Here is a 17,589-nt window from a genome sequence, read left to right as displayed (position 1 = left end):
CCTATGAAGATACATTCAAACTCACAAAACGTCCTCAGCTCGGGCTGAAAATGCATTTAAAGCAATAAAAACTCAAATTGAGTGTCACGCCTAAACCAAAGGATTTATGCACACACTTCAACATGTATTTAGTTCAGGAGGTCATCCTGAAGCCTATATGAGCATTAATTTGACCACACAACTCATTCCTATCAAGATACATTCAAACTCACAAAACGTGCTCAGCTCGGGCTGAAAATGCATTTAAAGCAATAAAAACTCAAATTGAGTGTCACGCCTAAACCAAAGGACTTATGCACACACTTCAACATGTATTTAGTTCAGGAGGTCATCCTGAAGCCTATATGAGCATTAATTTGACCACACAACTCATTCCTATCAAGATACATTCAAACTCACAAAACGTGCTCAGCTCGGGCTGAAAATGCATTTAAAGCAATAAAAAACTCAAATTGAGTGTCACGCCTAAACCAAAGGACTTATGCACACACTTCAACATGTATTTAGTTCAGGAGGTCATCCTGAAGCCTATATGAGCATTAATTTGACCACACAACTCATTCGTATGAAGATACATTCAAAATCACAAAACGTGCTCAGCTCGGGCTGAAAATGCCTTTAAAGCAATAAAAACTCAAATTGAGTGTCACGCCTAAACCAAAGGACTTATGCACACACTTCAACATGTATTTTGTTCAGGATGACCTCCCGAAGCCTATATGAGCATTGATTTGACCACACAACTCATTCCTATGAAGATACATTCAAACTCACAAAACGTGCTCAGCTCGGGCTGAAAATGCATTCAAAGCAATAAAACCTCAAATTGAGTGTGACGCCTAAACCAAAGGATTATGCACACACTTCAACATGTATTTTGTTCAGAATGACCTCCCGAAGCCTATATGAGCATTAATTTGACCACATAACTCATTCTTATGAAGATACATTCAAACTCACAAAACGTGCTCAGCTCGGGCTGAAAATGCATTCAAAGCAATAAAACCTCAAATTGAGTGTCACGCCAAAACCAAAGGACTTATGCACACACTTTAACATGTATTTTGTTCAGGATGACCTCCTGAAGCCTAAATTAGCATTAATTTGACCACACAACTCATTCCTATGAAGATACTTCAAACTCAGAAAACTTGCTCATCTCTGCCTGAAAATGGATTTCGCAATAAAAACTCAAATTGAGTGTCACACCTAAACCAAAGGACTTATGCACACACTTCAACATGTATTTTGTTCAGGATGACCACCTGAAACCTAAATGAGGATTAATTTGACCACACAACTCATTCCTATGAAGATACATTCAAAGTCAGAAAGCGCGCTCAGCTCGGGCTGAAAATGCATTTAAAGCAATAAAACCTCAAATTGAGTGTCACGCCAAAACCAAAGGACTTATGCACACACTTCAACATGTATTTTGTTCAGGATGACCTCCTGAAGCCTAAATTAGCATTAATTTGACCACACAACTCATTCCTATGAAGATACTTTGAACTCAGAAAACTTGGTCATCTCTGCCTGAAAATGCATTTCGCAATAAAAACTCAAATTGAGTGTCACGCCTAAACCAAAGGACTTATGCACACACTTCAACATGTATTTTGTTCAGGATGACCACCTGAAGCCTAAATGAGCATTAACCACACAACTCATTCCTATGAAGATACTTCAAACTCAGAAAACTTGCTCATCTCTGCCTGAAAATGCATTTCGCAATAAAAACTCAAATTGAGTGTCACGCCTAAACCAAAGGACTTATGCACACACTTCAACATGTATTTAGTTCAGGAGGTCATCCTGAAGCCTATATGAGCATTAATTTGACCACACAACTCATTCCTATCAAGATACATTCAAACTCACAAAACGTGCTCAGCTCGGGCTGAAAATGCATTTAAAGCAATAAAAACTCAAATTGAGTGTCAAGCCTAAACCAAAGGACTTTTGCACACACTTCAACATGCATTTAGTTCAGGAGGTCATCCTGAAGCCTATATGAGCATTAATTTGACCACACAACTCATTCGTATCAAGATACATTCAAACTCACAAAACGTGGTCAGCTCGGGCTGAAAATGCATTCAAAGCAATAAAACCTCAAATTGAGTGTAACGCCTGAACCAAAGGACTTATGCACACACTTCAACATGTATTTAGTTGAGGAGGTCATCCTGAAGCCTATATGAGCATTAATTTGACCACACAACTCATTCGTATCAAGATACATTCAAACTCACAAAACGTGGTCAGCTCGGGCTGAAAATGCTTTCAAAGCAATAAAACCTCAAATTGAGTGTGACGCCTAAACCAAAGGACTTATGCACACACTTCAACATGTATTTTGTTCAGGATGACCTCCCGAAGCCTATATGAGCATTTATTTGACCATACAACTCATTCCTATGAAGATACATTCAAACTCACAAAACGTGCTCAGCTCGGGCTGAAAATGCATTTAAAGCAATAAAAACTCAAATTGAGTGTCACGCCTAAACCAAAGGACTTATGCACAAACTTCAACATGTATTTAGTTCAAGAGGTCATCCTGAAGCCTATATGAGCATTAATTTGACCACATAACTCATTCTTATGAAGATACATTCAAACTCACAAAACGTGCTCAGCTCGGGCTGAAAATGCATTTAAAGTTATAAAAACTCAAATTGAGTGTCACGCCTAAACCAAAGTACTTATGCACACACTTCAACATGTATTTAGTTCAAGAGGTCATCCTGAAGCCTATATGAGCATTAATTTGACCACACAACTCATTCCTATCAAGATACATTCAAACTCACAAAACGTGCTCAGCTCGGGCTGAAAATGCATTCAAAGCAATAAAACCTCAAATTGAGTGTCACGCCAAAACCAAAGGACTTATGCACACACTTCAACATGTATTTAGTTCAGGAGGACATCCTGAAGCCTATATGAGGATTTTTTTGACCACACAACTCATTCCTATGAAGATACTTCAAACTCAGAAAACTTGCTCATCTCTGCCTGAAAATGCATTTCGCAATAAAAACTCAAATTGAGTGTCACGCCTAAACCAAAGAACCTATGCGCACACTTTAACATGTATTTTGTTCAGGAGGTCATCCTGAAGCCTATATGAGCATTAATTTGACCACACAACTGATTCCTATCAAGATACATTCAAACTCACAAAACGTGCTCAGCTCGGGCTGAAAATGCATTTAAAGCAATAAAAACTCAAATTGAGTGTCACGCCTAAACCAAAGGACTTATGCACACACTTCAACATGTATTTAGTTCAGGAGGTCATCCTGAAGCCTATATGAGCATTAATTTGACCACACAACTCATTCCTATGAAGATACATTCAAACTCACAAAACGTCCTCAGCTCGGGCTGAAAATGCATTTAAAGCAATAAAAACTCAAATTGAGTGTCACGCCTAAACCAAAGGACTTATGCACACACTTCAACATGTATTTAGTTCAGGAGGTCATCCTGAAGCCTATATGAGCATTAATTTGACCACACAACTCATTCCTATCAAGATACATTCAAACTCACAAAACGTGCTCAGCTCGGGCTGAAAATGCATTTAAAGCAATAAAAACTCAAATTGAGTATCACGCCTAAACCAAAGGACTTTTGCACACACTTCAACATGCATTTAGTTCAGGAGGTCATCCTGAAGCCTATATGAGCATTAATTTGACCACACAACTCATTCGTATCAAGATACATTCAAACTCACAAAACGTGGTCAGCTCGGGCTGAAAATGCATTCAAAGCAATAAAACCTCAAATTGAGTGTGACGCCTAAACCAAAGGACTTATGCACACACTTCAACATGTATTTTGTTCAGGATGACCTCCCGAAGCCTATATGAGCATTGATTTGACCATACAACTCATTCCTATGAAGATACATTCAAACTCACAAAACGTGCTCAGCTCGGGCTGAAAATGCATTTAAAGCAATAAAAACTCAAATTGAGTGTCACGCCTAAACCGAAGGACTTATGCACACACTTCAACATGTATTTAGTTCAAGAGGTCATCCTGAAGCCTATATGAGCATTAATTTGACCACATAACTCATTCTTATGAAGATACATTCAAACTCACAAAACGTGCTCAGCTCGGGCTGAAAATGCATTTAAAGTTATAAAAACTCAAATTGAGTGTCACGCCTAAACCAAAGTACTTATGCACACACTTCAACATGTATTTAGTTCAAGAGGTCATCCTGAAGCCTATATGAGCATTAATTTGACCACACAACTCATTCCTATCAAGATACATTCAAACTCACAAAACGTGCTCAGCTCCGGCTGAAAATGCATTTAAAGCAATAAAACTCAAATTGAGTGTCACACCTAAACCAAAGGACTTATGCACACACTCCAACATGTATTTTGTTCAGGATGACCTCCTGAAGCCCAAATAAGCATTAATTTGACCACACAACTCATTCTATGAAGATACATTCAAACTCACAAAACGTGCTCAGCTCGGGCTGAAAATGCATTTAAAGCAATAAAAACTCAAATTGAGTGTCACGCCTAAACCAAAGGACTTATGCACACACTTCAACATGTATTTTGTTCAGGATGACCACCTGAAGCCTAAATGAGCATTAATTTGACCACACAACTCATTCGTATCAAGATACATTCAAACTCACAAAACGTGCTCAGCTCGGGCTGAAAATGCATTTAAAGCAATAAAAACTCAAATTGAGTGTCACGCCTAAACCAAAGGACTTATGCACACACTTCAACATGTATTTAGTTCAGGAGGTCATCCTGAAGCCTATATGAGCATTAATTTGACCACACAACTCATTCCTATGAAGATACATTCAAACTCACAAAACGTGCTCAGCTCGGGCTGAAAATGCATTTAAAGAAATAAAAACTCAAATGGAGTGTCACACCTAAACCAAAGGACTTATGCACACACTTCAACATGTATTTTGTTCAGGATGACTTCCTGAAGCCCATATGAGCATTAATTTGACTACACAACTCATTCCTATGAAGATACATTCAAACTCACAAAACGTGCTCAGCTCGGGCTGAAAATGCATTTAAAGCAATAAAAACTCAAATTGAGTGTCACGCCTAAACCAAAGGACTTATGCACACACTTCAACATGTATTTAGTTCAGGAGGTCATCCTGAAGCCTATATGAGCATTAATTTGACCACACAACTCATTCCTATCAAGATACATTCAAACTCACAAAACGTGCTCAGCTCGGGCTGAAAATGCATTTAAAGCAATAAAAACTCAAATTGAGTATCACGCCTAAACCAAAGGACTTTTGCACACACTTCAACATGCATTTAGTTCAGGAGGTCATCCTGAAGCCTATATGAGCATTAATTTGACCACACAACTCATTCGTATCAAGATACATTCAAACTCACAAAACGTGGTCAGCTCGGGCTGAAAATGCATTCAAAGCAATAAAACCTCAAATTGAGTGTGACGCCTAAACCAAAGGACTTATGCACACACTTCAACATGTATTTTGTTCAGGATGACCTCCCGAAGCCTATATGAGCATTGATTTGACCATACAACTCATTCCTATGAAGATACATTCAAACTCACAAAACGTGCTCAGCTCGGGCTGAAAATGCATTTAAAGCAATAAAAACTCAAATTGAGTGTCACGCCTAAACCGAAGGACTTATGCACACACTTCAACATGTATTTAGTTCAAGAGGTCATCCTGAAGCCTATATGAGCATTAATTTGACCACATAACTCATTCTTATGAAGATACATTCAAACTCACAAAACGTGCTCAGCTCGGGCTGAAAATGCATTTAAAGTTATAAAAACTCAAATTGAGTGTCACGCCTAAACCAAAGTACTTATGCACACACTTCAACATGTATTTAGTTCAAGAGGTCATCCTGAAGCCTATATGAGCATTAATTTGACCACACAACTCATTCCTATCAAGATACATTCAAACTCACAAAACGTGCTCAGCTCCGGCTGAAAATGCATTTAAAGCAATAAAACTCAAATTGAGTGTCACACCTAAACCAAAGGACTTATGCACACACTCCAACATGTATTTTGTTCAGGATGACCTCCTGAAGCCCAAATAAGCATTAATTTGACCACACAACTCATTCTATGAAGATACATTCAAACTCACAAAACGTGCTCAGCTCGGGCTGAAAATGCATTTAAAGCAATAAAAACTCAAATTGAGTGTCACGCCTAAACCAAAGGACTTATGCACACACTTCAACATGTATTTTGTTCAGGATGACCACCTGAAGCCTAAATGAGCATTAATTTGACCACACAACTCATTCGTATCAAGATACATTCAAACTCACAAAACGTGCTCAGCTCGGGCTGAAAATGCATTTAAAGCAATAAAAACTCAAATTGAGTGTCACGCCTAAACCAAAGGACTTATGCACACACTTCAACATGTATTTAGTTCAGGAGGTCATCCTGAAGCCTATATGAGCATTAATTTGACCACACAACTCATTCCTATGAAGATACATTCAAACTCACAAAACGTGCTCAGCTCGGGCTGAAAATGCATTTAAAGAAATAAAAACTCAAATGGAGTGTCACACCTAAACCAAAGGACTTATGCACACACTTCAACATGTATTTTGTTCAGGATGACTTCCTGAAGCCCATATGAGCATTAATTTGACTACACAACTCATTCCTATGAAGATACATTCAAACTCACAAAACGTGCTCAGCTCGGGCTGAAAATGCATTTAAAGCAATAAAAACTCAAATTGAGTGTCACGCCTAAACCAAAGGACTTATGCACACACTTCAACATGTATTTTGTTCAGGATGACCACCTGAAGCCTAAATGAGCATTAATTTGACCACACAACTCATTCCTATGAAGATACATTCAAACTCACAAAACGTGCTCAGCTCGGGCTGAAAATGCATTTAAAGCAATAAAAACTCAAATTGAGTGTCACACCTAAACCAAAGGACTTATGCACACACTTCAAAATGTATTTTGTTCAGGATGACCTCCTGAAGCCCATATGAGCATTAATTTGACTACACAACTCATTCCTATGAAGATACATTCAAACTCACAAAACGTGCTCAGCTCGGGCTGAAAATGCATTTAAAGCAATAAAAACTCAAATTGAGTGTCACGCCTGAACCAAAGGACTTATGCACACACTTCAACATGTATTTTGTTCAGGATGACCTCCTGAAGCCTATTTGAGCAATAATTTGACCACACAACTCATTCCTATGAAGATACATTCAATGTCAGAAAGCGCGCTCAGCTCGGGCTGAAAATGCATTTAAAGCAATAAAAACTCAAATTGAGTGTCACGCCTAAACCAAAGGACTTATGCACACACTTCAACATGTATTTAGTTCAGGATGACCACCTGAAGCCTAAATGAGCATTAATTTGACCACACAACTCATTCCTATGAAGATACATTCAAACTCACAAAACGTGCTCAGTTCGGGCTGAAAATGCATTTAAAGCAATAAAAACTCAAATTGAGTGTCACACCTAAACCAAAGGACTTATGCACACACTTCAACATGTATTTTGTTCAGGATGACCTCCTGAAGTCCATATGAGAATTAATTTGACCAGACAACTCATTCCTATGAAGATACATTCAAACTCACAAAACGTCCTCAGCTCGGGCTGAAAATGCATTTAAAGCAATAAAAACTCAAATTGAGTGTCACGCCTAAACCAAAGGACTTATGCACACACTTCATGTATTTAGTTCAGGAGGTCATCCTGAAGCCTATATGAGCATTAATTTGACCACACAACTCATTCCTATCAAGATACATTCAAACTCACAAAACGTGCTCAGCTCGGGCTGAAAATGCATTTAAAACAATAAAAACTCAAATTGAGTGTCACGCCTAAACCAAAGGACTTATGCACACACTTCAACATGTATTTAGTTCAGGAGGTCATCCTGAAGCCTATATGAGCATTAATTTGACCACACAACTCATTCGTATCAAGATACATTCAAACTCACAAAACGTGCTCAGCTCGGGCTGAAAATGCATTCAAAGCAATAAAACCTCAAATTGAGTGTGACGCCTAAACCAAAGGACATATGCACACACTTCAACATGTATTTTGTTCAGGATGACTTCCTGAAGCCCATATGAGCATTCATTTGACTACACAACTCATTCCTATGAAGATACATTCAAACTCACAAAACGTGCTCAGCTCGGGCTGAAAATGCATTTAAAGCAATAAAAACTCAAATTAGGTGTCACGCCTAAAAAAGGACTTATCACACACTTGCACATGTATTTAGTTCAGGATTACCTCCTGAAGCCCATATGAGCATTAATTTGACCACACAACTCATTCCTATGAAGATACATTCAAACTCTCAAAACGTGCTCAGCTCGGGCTGAAAATGCATTTAAAGCAATAAAAACTCAAATTGAGTGTCACGCCTAAACCAAAGGACTTATGCACACACTTCAACATGTATTTTGTTCAGGATGACCACCTGAAGCCTAAATGAGCATTAATTTGACCACACAACTCATTCCTATGAAGATACATTCAAACTCTCAAAACGTGCTCAGCTCGGGCTGAAAATGCATTTAAAGCAATAAAAACTCAAATTGAGTGTCACGCCTAAACCAAAGGACTTATGCACACACTTCAACATGTATTTTGTTCAGGATGACCTCCTGAAGCCCATATGAGCATTAATTTGACGACACAACTCATTCCTATGAAGATACATTCAAACTCACAAAACGTGCTCAGCTCGGGCTGAAAATGCATTTAAAGCAATAAAAACTCAAATTGAGTGTCACGCCTGAACCAAAGGACTTATGCACACACTTCAACATGTATTTAGTTCAGGAGGTCATCCTGAAGCCTATATGAGCATTAATCTGACCACACAACTCATTCGTATCAAGATACATTCAAACTCACAAAACGTGGTCAGCTCGGGCTGAAAATGCTTTCAAAGCAATAAAACCTCAAATTGAGTGTGACGCCTAAACCAAAGGACTTATGCACACACTTCAACATGTATTTTGTTCAGGATGACCTCCCGAAGCCTATATGAGCATTGATTTGACCATACAACTCATTCCTATGAAGATACATTCAAACTCACAAAACGTGCTCAGCTCGGGCTGAAAATGCATTTAAAGCAATAAAAACTCAAATTGAGTGTCACGCCTAAACCAAAGGACTTATGCACACACTTCAACATGTATTTAGTTCAAGAGGTCATCCTGAAGCCTATATGAGCATTAATTTGACCACATAACTCATTCTTATGAAGATACATTCAAACTCACAAAACGTGCTCAGCTCGGGCTGAAAATGCATTTAAAGTTATAAAAACTCAAATTGAGTGTCACGCCTAAAAAAGTACTTATGCACACACTTCAACATGTATTTAGTTCAAGAGGTCATCCTGAAGCCTATATGAGCATTAATTTGACCACACAACTCATTCCTATCAAGATACATTCAAACTCACAAAACGTGCTCAGCTCGGGCTGAAAATGCATTCAAAGCAATAAAACCTCAAATTGAGTGTCACGCCAAAACCAAAGGACTTATGCACACACTTCAACATGTATTTAGTTCAGGAGGACATCCTGAAGCCTATATGAGGATTTTTTTGACCACACAACTCATTCCTATGAAGATACTTCAAACTCAGAAAACTTGCTCATCTCTGCCTGAAAATGCATTTCGCAATAAAAACTCAAATTGAGTGTCACGCCTAAACCAAAGGACTTATGCGCACACTTTAACATGTATTTAGTTCAGGAGGTCATCCTGAAGCCTATATGAGCATTCATTTGACCACACAACTCATTCCTATGAAGATACATTCAAACTCACAAAACGTCCTCAGCTCGGGCTGAAAATGCATTTAAAGCAATAAAAACTCAAATTGAGTGTCACGCCTAAACCAAAGGACTTATGCACACACTTCAACATGTATTTAGTTCAGGAGGTCATCCTGAAGCCTATATGAGCATTAATTTGACCACACAACTCATTCCTATCAAGATACATTCAAACTCACAAAACGTGCTCAGCTCGGGCTGAAAATGCATTTAAAGCAATAAAAACTCAAATTGAGTGTCACGCCTAAACCAAAGGACTTATGCACACACTTCAACATGTATTTAGTTCAGGAGGTCATCCTGAAGCCTATATGAGCATTCATTTGACCACACAACTCATTCCTATGAAGATACATTCAAACTCACAAAACGTCCTCAGCTCGGGCTGAAAATGCATTTAAAGCAATAAAAACTCAAATTGAGTGTCACGCCTAAACCAAAGGACTTATGCACACACTTCAACATGTATTTAGTTCAGGAGGTCATCCTGAAGCCTATATGAGCATTAATTTGACCACACAACTCATTCCTATCAAGATACATTCAAACTCACAAAACGTGCTCAGCTCGGGCTGAAAATGCATTTAAAGCAATAAAAACTCAAATTGAGTGTCACGCCTAAACCAAAGGACTTATGCACACACTTCAACATGCATTTAGTTCAGGAGGTCATCCTGAAGCCTATATGAGCATTAATTTGACCACACAACTCATTCGTATCAAGATACATTCAAACTCACAAAACGTGGTCAGCTCGGGCTGAAAATGCATTCAAAGCAATAAAACCTCAAATTGAGTGTGACGCCTAAACCAAAGGACTTAGGCACACACTTCAAAATGTATTTTGTTCAGGATGACCTCCCGAAGCCTATATGAGCATTGATTTGACCATACAACTCATTCCTATGAAGATACATTCAAACTCACAAAACGTGCTCAGCTCGGGCTGAAAATGCATTTAAAGCAATAAAAACTCAAATTGAGTGTCACGCCTAAACCAAAGGACTTATGCACACACTTCAACATGTATTTAGTTCAAGAGGTCATCCTGAAGCCTATATGAGCATTAATTTGACCACACAACTCATTCCTATGAAGATACATTCAAACTCACAAAACGTGCTCAGCTCGGGCTGAAAATGCATTTAAAGAAATAAAAACTCAAATGGAGTGTCACACCTAAACCAAAGGACTTATGCACACACTTCAACATGTATTTTGTTCAGGATGACCACCTGAAGCCTAAATGAGCATTAATTTGACCACACAACTCATTCCTATGAAGATACATTCAAACTCTCAAAACGTGCTCAGCTCGGGCTGAAAATGCATTTAAAGCAATAAAAACTCAAATTGAGTGTCACGCCTAAACCAAAGGACTTATGCACACACTTCAACATGTATTTTGTTCAGGATGACCGACCACCTGACGCCTAAATGAGCATTAATTTGACCACACAACTCATTCTTATGAAGATACATTCAAACTCACAAAACGTGCTCAGCTCGGGCTGAAAATGCATTTAAAGTTATATAAACTCAAATTGAGTGTCACGCCTAAACCAAAGTACTTATGCACACACTTCAACATGTATTTAGTTCAAGAGGTCATCCTGAAGCCTATATGAGCATTAATTTGACCACACAACTCATTCCTATCAAGATACATTCAAACTCACAAAACGTGCTCAGCTCGGGCTGAAAATGCATTTAAAGCAATAAAACTCAAATTGAGTGTCACACCTAAATCAAAGGACTTATGCACACACTCCAACATGTATTTTGTTCAGGATGACCTCCTGAAGCCCAAATAAGCATTAATTTGACCACACAACTCATTCTATGAAGATACATTCAAAGTCAGAAAGTGCGCTCAGCTCGGGCTGAAAATGCATTTAAAGCAATAAAAAGTCAAATTGAGTGTCGCGCCTAAACCAAAGGACTTATGCACACACTTCAACATGTATTTTGTTCAGGATGACCACCTGAAGCCTAAATGAGCATTAATTTGACCACACAACTCATTCGTATCAAGATACATTCAAACTCACAAAACGTGCTCAGCTCGGGCTGAAAATGCATTTAAAGCAATAAAAACTCAAATTGAGTGTCACGCCTAAACCAAAGGACTTATGCACACACTTCAACATGTATTTAGTTCAGGAGGTCATCCTGAAGCCTATATGAGCATTAATTTGACCACACAACTCATTCCTATGAAGATACATTCAAACTCACAAAACGTGCTCAGCTCGGCCTGAAAATGCATTTAAAGGAATAAAAACTCAAATTGAGTGTCACACCTAAACCAGAGGACTTATGCACACACTTCAACAGGTATTTAGTTCAGGATGACCACCTGAAGTCCATATGAGAATTAATTTGACCAGACAACTCATTCCTATGAAGATACATTCAAACTCACAAAACGTCCTCAGCTCGGGCTGAAAATGCATTTAAAGCAATAAAAACTCAAATTGAGTGTCACGCCTAAACCAAAGGATTTATGCACACACTTCAACATGTATTTAGTTCAGGAGGTCATCCTGAAGCCTATATGAGCATTAATTTGACCACACAACTCATTCCTATCAAGATACATTCAAACTCACAAAACGTGCTCAGCTCGGGCTGAAAATGCATTTAAAGCAATAAAAACTCAAATTGAGTGTCACGCCTAAACCAAAGGACTTATGCACACACTTCAACATGTATTTAGTTCAGGAGGTCATCCTGAAGCCTATATGAGCATTAATTTGACCACACAACTCATTCCTATCAAGATACATTCAAACTCACAAAACGTGCTCAGCTCGGGCTGAAAATGCATTTAAAGCAATAAAAACTCAAATTGAGTGTCACGCCTAAACCAAAGGACTTATGCACACACTTCAACATGTATTTAGTTCAGGAGGTCATCCTGAAGCCTATATGAGCATTAATTTGACCACACAACTCATTCGTATGAAGATACATTCAAAATCACAAAACGTGCTCAGCTCGGGCTGAAAATGCATTTAAAGCAATAAAAACTCAAATTGAGTGTCACGCCTAAACCAAAGGACTTATGCACACACTTCAACATGTATTTTGTTCAGGATGACATCCCGAAGCCTATATGAGCATTGATTTGACCACACAACTCATTCCTATGAAGATACATTCAAACTCACAAAACGTGCTCAGCTCGGGCTGAAAATGCATTCAAAGCAATAAAACCTCAAATTGAGTGTGACGCCTAAACCAAAGGATTATGCACACACTTCAACATGTATTTTGTTCAGAATGACCTCCCGAAGCCTATATGAGCATTAATTTGACCACATAACTCATTCTTATGAAGATACATTCAAACTCACAAAACGTGCTCAGCTCGGGCTGAAAATGCATTCAAAGCAATAAAACCTCAAATTGAGTGTCACGCCAAAACCAAAGGACTTATGCACACACTTTAACATGTATTTTGTTCAGGATGACCTCCTGAAGCCTAAATTAGCATTAATTTGACCACACAACTAATTCCTATGAAGATACTTCAAACTCAGAAAACTTGCTCATCTCTGCCTGAAAATGCATTTCGCAATAAAAACTCAAATTGAGTGTCACACCTAAACCAAAGGACTTATGCACACATTTCAACATGTATTTTGTTCAGGATGACCACCTGAAACCTAAATGAGCATTAATTTGACCACACAACTCATTCCTATGAAGATACATTCAAAGTCAGAAAGCGCGCTCAGCTCGGGCTGAAAATGCATTTAAAGCAATAAAACCTCAAATTGAGTGTCACGCCAAAACCAAAGGACTTATGCACACACTTCAACATGTATTTTGTTCAGGATGACCTCCTGAAGCCTAAATTAGCATTAATTTGACCACACAACTCATTCCTATGAAGATACTTCAAACTCAGAAAACTTGCTCATCTCTGCCTGAAAATGCATTTCGCAATAAAAACTCAAATTGAGTGTCACGCCTAAACCAAAGGACTTATGCACACACTTCAACATGTATTTTGTTCAGGATGACCACCTGAAGCCTAAATGAGCATTAACCACACAACTCATTCCTATGAAGATACATTCAAAGTCAGAAAGCGCGCTCAGCTCCGGCTGAAAATGCATTTAAAGCAATAAAACCTCAAAATGAGTGTCACGCCTAAACCAAAGGACTTATGCACACACTTCAACATGTATTTTGTTCAGGATGACCTCCTGAAGCCTAAATTAGCATTAATTTGACCACACAACTCATTCCTTTGAAGATACTTCAAACTCAGAAAACTTGCTCATCTCTGCCTGAAAATGCATTTCGCAATAAAAACTCAAATTGAGTGTCACGCTTAAACCAAAGGACCTATGCACACACTTCAACATGTATTTAGTTCAGGAGGTCATCCTGAAGCCTATATGAGCATTAATTTGACCACACAACTCATTCCTATCAAGATACATTCAAACTCACAAAACGTGCTCAGCTCGGGCTGAAAATGCATTTAAAGCAATAAAAACTCAAATTGAGTGTGACGCCTAAACCAAAGGACTTTTGCACACACTTCAACATGCATTTAGTTCAGGAGGTCATCCTGAAGCCTATATGAGCATTAATTTGACCACACAACTCATTCGTATCAACATACATTCAAACTCACAAAACGTGGTCAGCTCGGGCTGAAAATGCATTCAAAGCAATAAAACCTCAAATTGAGTGTGACGCCTAAACCAAAGGACTTATGCACACACTTCAACATGTATTTAGTTCAAGAGGTCATCCTGAAGCCTATATGAGCATTAATTTGACCACATAACTCATTCTTATGAAGATACATTCAAACTCACAAAACGTGCTCAGCTCGGGCTGAAAATGCATTTAAAGCAATAAAAACTCAAATTAGGTGTCACGCCTAAAAAAGGACTTATCACACACTTGCACATGTATTTAGTTCAGGATTACCTCCTGAAGCCCATATGAGCATTAATTTGACCACACAACTCATTCCTATGAAGATACATTCAAACTCTCAAAACGTGCTCAGCTCGGGCTGAAAATGCATTTAAAGCAATAAAAACTCAAATTGAGTGTCACGCCTAAACCAAAGGACTTATGCACACACTTCAACATGTATTTTGTTCAGGATGACCACCTGAAGCCTAAATGAGCATTAATTTGACCACACAACTCATTCCTATGAAGATACATTCAAACTCTCAAAACGTGCTCAGCTCGGGCTGAAAATGCATTTAAAGCAATAAAAACTCAAATTGAGTGTCACGCCTAAACCAAAGGACTTATGCACACACTTCAACATGTATTTTGTTCAGGATGACCTCCTGAAGCCCATATGAGCATTAATTTGACGACACAACTCATTCCTATGAAGATACATTCAAACTCACAAAACGTGCTCAGCTCGGGCTGAAAATGCATTTAAAGCAATAAAAACTCAAATTGAGTGTCACGCCTGAACCAAAGGACTTATGCACACACTTCAACATGTATTTAGTTCAGGAGGTCATCCTGAAGCCTATATGAGCATTAATCTGACCACACAACTCATTCGTATCAAGATACATTCAAACTCACAAAACGTGGTCAGCTCGGGCTGAAAATGCTTTCAAAGCAATAAAACCTCAAATTGAGTGTGACGCCTAAACCAAAGGACTTATGCACACACTTCAACATGTATTTTGTTCAGGATGACCTCCCGAAGCCTATATGAGCATTGATTTGACCATACAACTCATTCCTATGAAGATACATTCAAACTCACAAAACGTGCTCAGCTCGGGCTGAAAATGCATTTAAAGCAATAAAAACTCAAATTGAGTGTCACGCCTAAACCAAAGGACTTATGCACACACTTCAACATGTATTTAGTTCAAGAGGTCATCCTGAAGCCTATATGAGCATTAATTTGACCACATAACTCATTCTTATGAAGATACATTCAAACTCACAAAACGTGCTCAGCTCGGGCTGAAAATGCATTTAAAGTTATAAAAACTCAAATTGAGTGTCACGCCTAAAAAAGTACTTATGCACACACTTCAACATGTATTTAGTTCAAGAGGTCATCCTGAAGCCTATATGAGCATTAATTTGACCACACAACTCATTCCTATCAAGATACATTCAAACTCACAAAACGTGCTCAGCTCGGGCTGAAAATGCATTCAAAGCAATAAAACCTCAAATTGAGTGTCACGCCAAAACCAAAGGACTTATGCACACACTTCAACATGTATTTAGTTCAGGAGGACATCCTGAAGCCTATATGAGGATTTTTTTGACCACACAACTCATTCCTATGAAGATACTTCAAACTCAGAAAACTTGCTCATCTCTGCCTGAAAATGCATTTCGCAATAAAAACTCAAATTGAGTGTCACGCCTAAACCAAAGGACTTATGCGCACACTTTAACATGTATTTAGTTCAGGAGGTCATCCTGAAGCCTATATGAGCATTCATTTGACCACACAACTCATTCCTATGAAGATACATTCAAACTCACAAAACGTCCTCAGCTCGGGCTGAAAATGCATTTAAAGCAATAAAAACTCAAATTGAGTGTCACGCCTAAACCAAAGGACTTATGCACACACTTCAACATGTATTTAGTTCAGGAGGTCATCCTGAAGCCTATATGAGCATTAATTTGACCACACAACTCATTCCTATCAAGATACATTCAAACTCACAAAACGTGCTCAGCTCGGGCTGAAAATGCATTTAAAGCAATAAAAACTCAAATTGAGTGTCACGCCTAAACCAAAGGACTTATGCACACACTTCAACATGTATTTAGTTCAGGAGGTCATCCTGAAGCCTATATGAGCATTCATTTGACCACACAACTCATTCCTATGAAGATACATTCAAACTCACAAAACGTCCTCAGCTCGGGCTGAAAATGCATTTAAAGCAATAAAAACTCAAATTGAGTGTCACGCCTAAACCAAAGGACCTATGCACACACTTCAACATGTATTTAGTTCAGGAGGTCATCCTGAAGCCTATATGAGCATTAATTTGACCACACAACTCATTCCTATCAAGATACATTCAAACTCACAAAACGTGCTCAGCTCGGGCTGAAAATGCATTTAAAGCAATAAAAACTCAAATTGAATGTCACGCCTAAACCAAAGGACTTATGCACACACTTCAACATGCATTTAGTTCAGGAGGTCATCCTGAAGCCTATATGAGCATTAATTTGACCACACAACTCATTCGTATCAAGATACATTCAAACTCACAAAACGTGGTCAGCTCGGGCTGAAAATGCATTCAAAGCAATAAAACCTCAAATTGAGTGTGACGCCTAAACCAAAGGACTTAGGCACACACTTCAAAATGTATTTTGTTCAGGATGACCTCCCGAAGCCTATATGAGCATTGATTTGACCATACAACTCATTCCTATGAAGATACATTCAAACTCACAAAACGTGCTCAGCTCGGGCTGAAAATGCATTTAAAGCAATAAAAACTCAAATTGAGTGTCACGCCTAAACCAAAGGACTTATGCACACACTTCAACATGTATTTAGTTCAGGAGGTCATCCTGAAGCCTATATGAGCATTAATTTGACCACACAACTCATTCCTATCAAGATACATTCAAACTCACAAAACGTGCTCAGCTCGGGCTGAAAATGCATTTAAAGCA

Source organism: Hippocampus guttulatus, chromosome 19 (genome assembly GCF_054856545.1).
Source record: "Hippocampus guttulatus isolate MCC_2025c chromosome 19, RoL_Hgut_1.0, whole genome shotgun sequence".
Taxonomy (NCBI): domain Eukaryota; kingdom Metazoa; phylum Chordata; class Actinopteri; order Syngnathiformes; family Syngnathidae; genus Hippocampus; species Hippocampus guttulatus.
The sequence above is the reverse complement of the archived record's forward strand: the minus strand, read 5'-3'. Positions refer to the sequence as shown.